This window comes from Setaria italica, chromosome I (assembly GCF_000263155.2).
Source record: "Setaria italica strain Yugu1 chromosome I, Setaria_italica_v2.0, whole genome shotgun sequence".
Lineage (NCBI taxonomy): Eukaryota > Viridiplantae > Streptophyta > Magnoliopsida > Poales > Poaceae > Setaria > Setaria italica.
In genome coordinates this window covers 6,754,668-6,762,979 of record NC_028450.1, presented here as the reverse complement: position 1 = coordinate 6,762,979, position 8,312 = coordinate 6,754,668, and positions in this window count along the sequence as shown.

Sequence of the window (8,312 nt, the reverse complement as noted above, 5' to 3'; positions counted from 1 at the left end):
GCAGGGCTGAGCTGCCGCGCCAAACGCAACCTACTTTCAGTAGGTTGCGCCGGGGGCGGGCCTTGCCGCGCCAGGCCGCCTGGCGCGGCAAGGCCGGCCCCCGGGCGCAACCTACTGAAAGTAGGTTGCGTTTGGCACGGCAGCTCAGCCCTGCCGCGCCAGGCCGCCTGGCGCGGCAAGGCCCGCCCCCGGCGCAACCTACTGAAAGTAGGTTGCGTTTGGCGCGGCAGCTCAGCCCTGCCGCGCCAGGAGGCCTGGCGCGGCAAGACACGACCTACTGTTTCACTAGATTTCAGTAGATTTTCGAGTATTTATCTAAAGCATAATATTCTTACATTTTTATATGAAAGGCCTTTTTTTTATTTGGCTATTCCACTCCATTTAGATCTAAGAAAGAACCCAATACAATGAAATTCCACTAGTATAAAAAAGATAAATAGATACAAACACAAGGTCTCAAACCTTGTTATAGAATTTGTGTTTCAAAGAAAAGAAATATCATATATATTCAGCGAATGAAATAGAGTCGGCGAATGAAGCGGATTCATTAACAACTCAATTTATAGATCAAAAATGAAAAAAAAGAAAGAATTGCCTTCTTTCCTATACCTTATTCCTTCCGGGTCGGGAAGATGCATGGAGATTGACTACGGTGATCCGTGGACAGGAGTTTAGGAAAACAGCACGCCAAAACCACAAGAAGCCAGTCATGTCACGACAAACTTGATGCGTCTGAACATAGTTCTCTCGGAAATGAAAATAGTTTTTGACAACTAACTGTAGTTCCCAGAATAAACATTAACATAATGTTCTACATTGTTTTCACAGCTACAGAGAAACATGATCCAGCTACATGAACACGTTCATCTAGTCCGAGTCACCTTCATATAGTAACTCGTCGTCATCATCATCATCATCAACATCTCCGGCAACAACAACTCCCTTGCCTTTCTTATCGACATTAATCTTACCAACAGGTAAATCGGCAACAAGAGCCTTCATCGTCTCCATCTGTGCCTCTTCCGCTTGTTGTTGTAACTCTTCCATTTCAAGCCTTCTTTTTCTTGCCGCTTTTTGTTGCAAATATTGTTCCCATGAACCCTCAGGGTATTTCACATTCGGATCAACCACATAACCTAAGCGATCTCTTTCCTCCATCAACCTTTGTTTCTCCAAGTCCCTCTCCTCCTGCAACTTCCTCCTATTTTCTCTCTTCTCATTTTCAGTTAGAGGTCGTGGATACTTGGATCTATTTTGCCTCCAATACTTAATAATAGTTTCCCTTGCATAAAATCCATTAGGTTTCACTCCAGTCTCATGCACCATATCTTGATATATTTTTCCCCAAAGCAAGTCGTCGTCAGGAATAGGCACATCATACTTTTTCCTAATCTTTTCTTTAATTTCTTGTTCTTTCCTTAACTTCCATGGTTCCGATGTATTTCCCAACTTTAATAACAAATCATATCGACCACAAAAATCTTCCCAATCACATGTCCTTCCCTCCTGCAACAACAATTCATTATTCTTACAAATTTGAACCAAGTTACAACCTTCATAAAACATAAGAGACGAGTATTTACTAACCCAGTAATCGCCATGTGCATTTCCACAGAACGAACCATATCCAAGTTCAGAAGGCACCACACCTTCTGTTGCCAATATACCACACTTGCATCTATCACTAGGAGAGGACACACACGGCCACGGTGCATTTTCACTTTCAAACTCCCGCACTTCCTCCTCTGTTGGCCACATTGCCATTGGGCCGTATATATACTCATTGAAATCACACAACGGCCACCCATCCTGCAAAAAACCCATGACGTGAACTACTCAGATGTAAAGTAACTACAAAACGCTTCTCCAACTACCAACGACATACTAATATTCTTGTAATATACTTACATGAGTCTTTAGGGAGCATCGAAAGAATGGAGTAAACTTAGGTGGATCCCCTAAGTTAGGACGCATAAGCTTAGCAGGAACACCACACTTGCACATGGGAGGATCCCTCACACGCCTACAGCAGCCTCCTGCTTAGCAGGAACACCACACTTGCACATGGGAGGATCCCTCACACGCCTACAAGCAGCCTCCTGCTTCTCCTCATCGGTCATCCTAGGTGGGTTTGGTGGAGGAGGAACCCAACGCCTAAACTTATGGTATGGTTTAAGCTCTGTGCTATGATATGGGAATAGGCGGATCCTAGGATCATATTTGTCGGGTCCATCGATCCACTGAAAGAAATCGCAAGGTGCGGCAGGCAATGGATCAAAAATCCATTTGCATACATAGAAGGCTCTTCCGGCTGTCTTTGGATGCCTTGATTGTTTCACCTCTGCTTGCGCGCCACATCTACAAAGTGGTACCGGAAGAGCAGGAGGTACGGGACCAGCAACATTGGACTCGCCCACATAACGCACATACCACCTACGCCGTTTGTATTCAGAACCAAACGACGCCATCTCACCTGTAAATCAAGTGCAACAAATTTAATACACAAATAAACTTTACACACGTAATCCATACTAGCTATATACATCATTTTGATAAAATGTAAACACTCGATCTACAAAATACAAACACTGAAACAAAAATGAGACTAATTAATTGAACATATAGAAAAAATACATGTCATGTAAACCACACAATTGGATGAATATATACCTAAATCGAAGCATTCAACAAGTTCTACACGTCAATATCGCGGGCAGAGACTCAATTGCGTATGAACTACGTATCATCTAACACAAAACATCATTGCATTTCATTGAAATTTCAAATCACTAACCTAACCCTAAGTCACCTAAACATCCTCCGATCTACCAAATGCAACGGTAAAACACGAGAATAAGTAGGGGAATACCTTCCACACGAAGCAGGGATCGATTCCCACTACTTTCCCCTACCAAAATCGCCGGATTTTTGGTGGATTTGGGGGTGGGGTGGCGGGGGCCGGCGCTGCAACGTGCTGCTGTGTGGTGTTAGGGAGGAGGAAGGGAGCCGGCGCGGGGCCTAAGTGTTGGCCCTGACGCGCCAGGCGGCCTGGCGCGGCAGCTGCCGCGCCAGGCGGGCCGGCGCGGCGAAAGCGCGGCCCACGTCAGCGCCCGCCTGGCGCCGCGGGTCGCCGCTGACCCGCGGCGCCAGCGTGGCAGGGGTCTGCCGCGCCAGTGCATGTGGCGCGGCAGCATCTTCCTGCCGCGCCAGGCGGTCTGGCGCGGCCAAAAGGGTTAGGCCGCGCAAATAAACCCCCGCTGAGGTTATTTTTAAAAATAAAGAAAAAAAAGGGTTAAAAATAAAAAAAAATCCGCCGCTGCGCCACACTGCACACACACGGCCTGAGTGCCTGACGAGCCTCGTGTCCGCTCCCGGCGGCGCCCGACCCACCCTCGATTGCCCATGCGGCTTCGTCGAGTAGCAAGCAGCAGCCCAGCAGCGTGCCAGCGTCTGCGTGCTGCTGGCTCCTGCAGCTTGCACAGGGAAGGAGATGTTGGCTCACAGGATCACAGTGCCCTGGTGGCGCTCCGCTCTGGTCGCAGGAAACTTCACGTCACGTCACGCATGGCGAGAGAGACAGAGGGGCAAGCAGGCTGCAGCCTTCAGGGGGTCCAGATTAGAACACATGCCATGCCAGTATGCCATGTACTGCGAATCTACCTGCAGCGCCGCGCGCATCATCGCCTGCAATAACACCGCGTGACGACGACGCCCACAGCCCCTGCTGGTGCCTGGTGGGGTGGTAGGCCTGCGCTGCGCCCGCCCGTCCTCCGATCCGCCCGGTCGCCCACGGTAGCTGGGGCCTTCAAGGCCGGCGTAAAGGCACTGCCCGGCCGGCCGGCCGCCGGACCCCCCCGCTCCGCCGAGGATCATTCCTGCTCGATGTACGCCACACCATTAGACGGCCAACGGCGTGCATCCTGCATCCCTGCCGGCCTGAAACACCGCCTCGCCGCGGTCCGCGGCGAGATAGATTATCGACGGGCGATGTTTTACCGAGCGATCGAGAGAATCTACTCTATCCAAATTCCAGTTCTAGGAAGCTCGTGCTGAAGCCAAACATAAGTTCTTCGTGTGGTTGTTCTTCGTGTGGTTGTTGATACGAAGCAAGTTTTTAACAGCTGATCAGATGTTAGCTCGAAATTAGGAATGTGAAACAGAATGCGCATTATGTGATCAGGCAACAGAAACAGCAGTGCATCTATGCCTCCAATGCACCTACGACAAAGAGGTATAAATGCTAGTGCCTAACTGGACTGGGGCATAATCAACATACCGGAAGATGGAGATATAGATGTCGAATGATGGTGGAGGAGATCACTGGCGGCGTTCAACACGAAGCAAGACCGATCGGTAGCAGCGTACCTCATCCTTACTGCTTGGAATATATGGAAGAAGCGCAACCGACGAATTTTTGAAGGAAAATCTCTACGGCCAGTGTAAATTTTCGACATGATCTAAGATGATGTGAAGCTGCGCCAGAAAGCATGCGGGAACCTATGTTGGGTAGTGTATCTATCTTAATTTTAATTATGAGTAAGCTGAGAGAACTATTTATCCTATGTAATATCGAACCATATGTAATCATAAACCTCTACCTCCTTAAATGAATGAATTAGTAGTGCTTCTGCTTTATTTAAAAAAATTTCCAGTTCTTACTTTTGCCAAGCAGTGGCGTGATGGAAGCCTGGAAGCAGTGACGGAGGGAGGGGGGGGGGCACGGGGGGGCCTGGCACCCCCTGACCCTCCGCGGCATCCGCAGTGGCCCCTGGTGGCCTGGGCGGCTGGAAGCTTAAAACCACGGGCTCATCTCGACCCACCCGGATGGCAATCATGGGGATGGAGGGATGCCGGATGCGAGAAGTGGACGCGCAGGCAGGTAGCGGCAGCGGCCGGAACAGGATCTGACACCTTCAGATCAAATCAGGCGACGGGACAGGCGAGGCCGCAGGGCCACCGCCGGCCGCTCGCGACAAAACACGCCCGAGACGACGTGCCTGGTATGGAGGGACACCGGCCGACCCACCCCAAATTCCTCACCACCACCCCCCGGACGACGAGTCGACGACCGAGCTGTACGTGCCGCGGCGGTCCATGCACGGCGTCGTGCTGCGAGATGGTCACACCCCCACCCTGGGGAACGAAACGCATGGCCGCATTTTGCATCGCGCGCATGTTACTGTGACAGCATAAACCTGGTCTGGTCTGGTACGGTCTTCATTTCTACAGCTGACACAGTACCATTAAGCCCATGACTTGATGAGGCGACCAGTGTTAACCTAACCCTGTTGGGTCATCAAATGGTCGCATAGTTTATAGTCATAGCCTTCGATCGGGTGCAGTGGCAGTGGTAGTGGCTGCAGCAGGGTCACGGGGTACGCGGGGGCGGTGGCGGCTTGCCACGCGCGTCCCCGGCCAAAACCTGAGGCGGTGAAAAGGCCCTCCCGATCCGTCCGCCGCGGGATAGACCCCATGCCGTTTCCTCGCCAACTTGCAAATAATAATCTTGCGTCGCCATGAATCGTATTCGTATCGAACTATCGATCCAACACCACCCTCATCACCATTCATGAGCAAAACGGGTCGCATTCAGTTTGCACCATGTCCAGGCCTTCGCTTTCGAAATGTTTGAATCCAACACGACGGTCGACGGAGCAAGCAAAAGCATGCCTTTCCCTGTAAAAGCACATGGCCAACAAAGTGAGCCCATGCACATTTGCACATACTGTGTGATGGACACTACTTGATACTCTCACTTGCAAGCTAGAGACATACATGAGCGAGAAAAAAAAAAAGGGTTAAGCCTGGGACCTGATCGAGGTGTCCTCCTCTTGTTGGATCGATCTGCCTCGCATTGCAGCCCTAGCAAGCTGGTGCCTGAATAATCCTGATCTCAGTTCTCAGCCAAGCAACCGGACAAATCTCTTTGAACGTACGCTCTGAACAAACATATAGCAACATGCCTTCGAGTCCAGCAGCAGCTCAAACTGTCTCAGCAGCTAGCAGCGAGCAATAGCCTCAGCACATGCATGCTGATCAGAGTATGCAGCAGCTAGGCCGGCACATTGGTTTGCAACGCAAAGAGAGCCTTGTCTTGTTCCTGCTTGTCTCGAGCTAGCAACCCCATCGCCATAGCTTCACTTCGCAGGAGGACGAACTCGACGCGTAGCATTAATTATATTCTTTGTTAATAACTTGCGGTGATGACGGGAACGACCAGCAACCACCCCCTCACACACGCATGTCGTTTGCGTGGCGTATCATTTGGCACTACTAGATCATGCATGCCTTATAGCATGAACGTACGTGCATTGTTTACTCTCGGCACGTACGTAGGATCGTACATGCATCGTGCATGGATGCGTGTGCGTCTCGTCTGCGTTTGAATTGAATCTTTTGGGAGGGATCCGTGTCACTAGGTGCCGTGGCGTTTGTTCAAGTTGCGCTTCAGATGTTGCCAAGGACGTGCGACGACATGGAAAATTGTAAAAGACCACTTGCGAAACAATTTCAGGCCTCTGCCGCAGGTCTCATTTGTTTTTATATTTCCACTGGCTGCCTTTGATCGATCGCCTACATAACTTGTAAGGATCTTCCATGTCAGCGTGCAAACTCCACCATGTCTCTCCTCTTATCCAAGGACGCCCGTGGTGGTATAACATGCCGTGTGGTTCTTGATCTGATCAAGTGATAGCATGTAAGGACACGAAGGATTCGGGGATATGTGTGCGGCCCGACACGAGTCGTGCAGTACAATTGGAAGATGCAACGGAGCTGGGTTGCCTTCTGGGCGACCTATGCAAGTCCAATGTGCATGGTCAACACAAAGAAGGAGGTGTTTGAAAATATAAAAAAGTTCTAGGAGTGGAAGTGTGACAGCCCTGAATTTTTAGGTGTTGTGGTTGCATTTTTTTCTTATTTTTCGTCACATTTGCTGCTCAATTGTTTTCACTGCTACGGTACGTGTATGCTACTACTGGTTGCTGAGGGAAGGGATCGGGTGATGAGAGGGGTGAGGGAGCCTTGACGGCCTTGGAGTTTTGGGGCTAGATAGGTGGTGGTTGTGCTTAGGGGGAGGGAGGGAGGAAGGGATGGGTGGGAAAGATGCCTCTAGGAGAGGTATATTATTCCAACGAAGGAGACAGATGGTAAGTGGGGCAGCGACAAGTAGGGGCGGATCTAGTAGTAGGGTGGCCGGAGCACAAGCTTATCCTACAATATTGGATGCAATGGAGCTCCTCTTAGCCCCTCCTATAGTTTGTAGCGATGGATGAATGACAGGAAGAAGAAAATAGAGTGAAGGAAGAAGAAAAGGAGGAAGGAAAGGGGAGGAGGAATATAATAGTGAGGAAGATGAGCCTCTCCTAGCTAGATCTGCCAATAGCTGCGAGAAATTCGACATTCAGGGTGGATTGGAGGACTATCGGTGTTCGGTGGCTAGAGTGGAAATGGGATGCTGTCGAGGTTGAGGTTTCACGTCTTCAGATGGAGGGAAAAAAACAATGTAGAGGAAATAATGAGAGGAGTGGTTGATGTCGTTTCAAATCTAAATTAAGATGGTTCTTTCAGAAAGCTCTACAATTATATTTTATACGATTATGAATAACATCACTGAGCTTATTTCAATTTCCTAAGTGTGAGGCCATTGCTCAAGCATCGACGCCGCAAGGACAAATATACTCGGCTTAGGGCTCGTTTGGTGCTACTCCATCTAGCTCTGGCTCCTACACTATGCGTGGCAGGGGTGTCAGAGTAGCTGGAGCCAGTGGAGCTAAAATGTGTGGCTCCACCGGCTCCTTACTGGTATGTGAGGGGGAGGAGGAGGAGAGAAAACCACCCCCCGTGAATAGTGTATCTATAGTACATGAATAGTTGTGTGTCAGGTGGAGCCGCAAGCGATGGGAGCTCCACCAAACTACCCTTAGGATCTGATTGGTTGGTTGCATACCCCCGTCTAGGCTCTCGGGATGCCACCTTGTTTTGATTGATTACTTGGACAAGCGCTTGGGCCAGGCTCCGATCATGCATCCGTGTACAGCTCGAGCTAGGCCTGCGGGAAACGTAGGAATCGGGCGTTTCTCGCGAGCCAGGCTCGGCTGATGCAAGTCAGCATGCAGGGAGCGCACATGCGCATGTAAATGATGGCTCGACGGACTCGTGCATCTAGCCAACCAATCGTTTTCTTGGTTTGACCTGGCTGGAATGAACCAGCTAACCAATCAGACCTGTCTTCTGTCTTGCATGCGCCAAGCCTGGCCAAACGTGACCTGGTTCCCTCGTGTGAGCCAGGCTCTGCCGAGAAGTGAACGAGT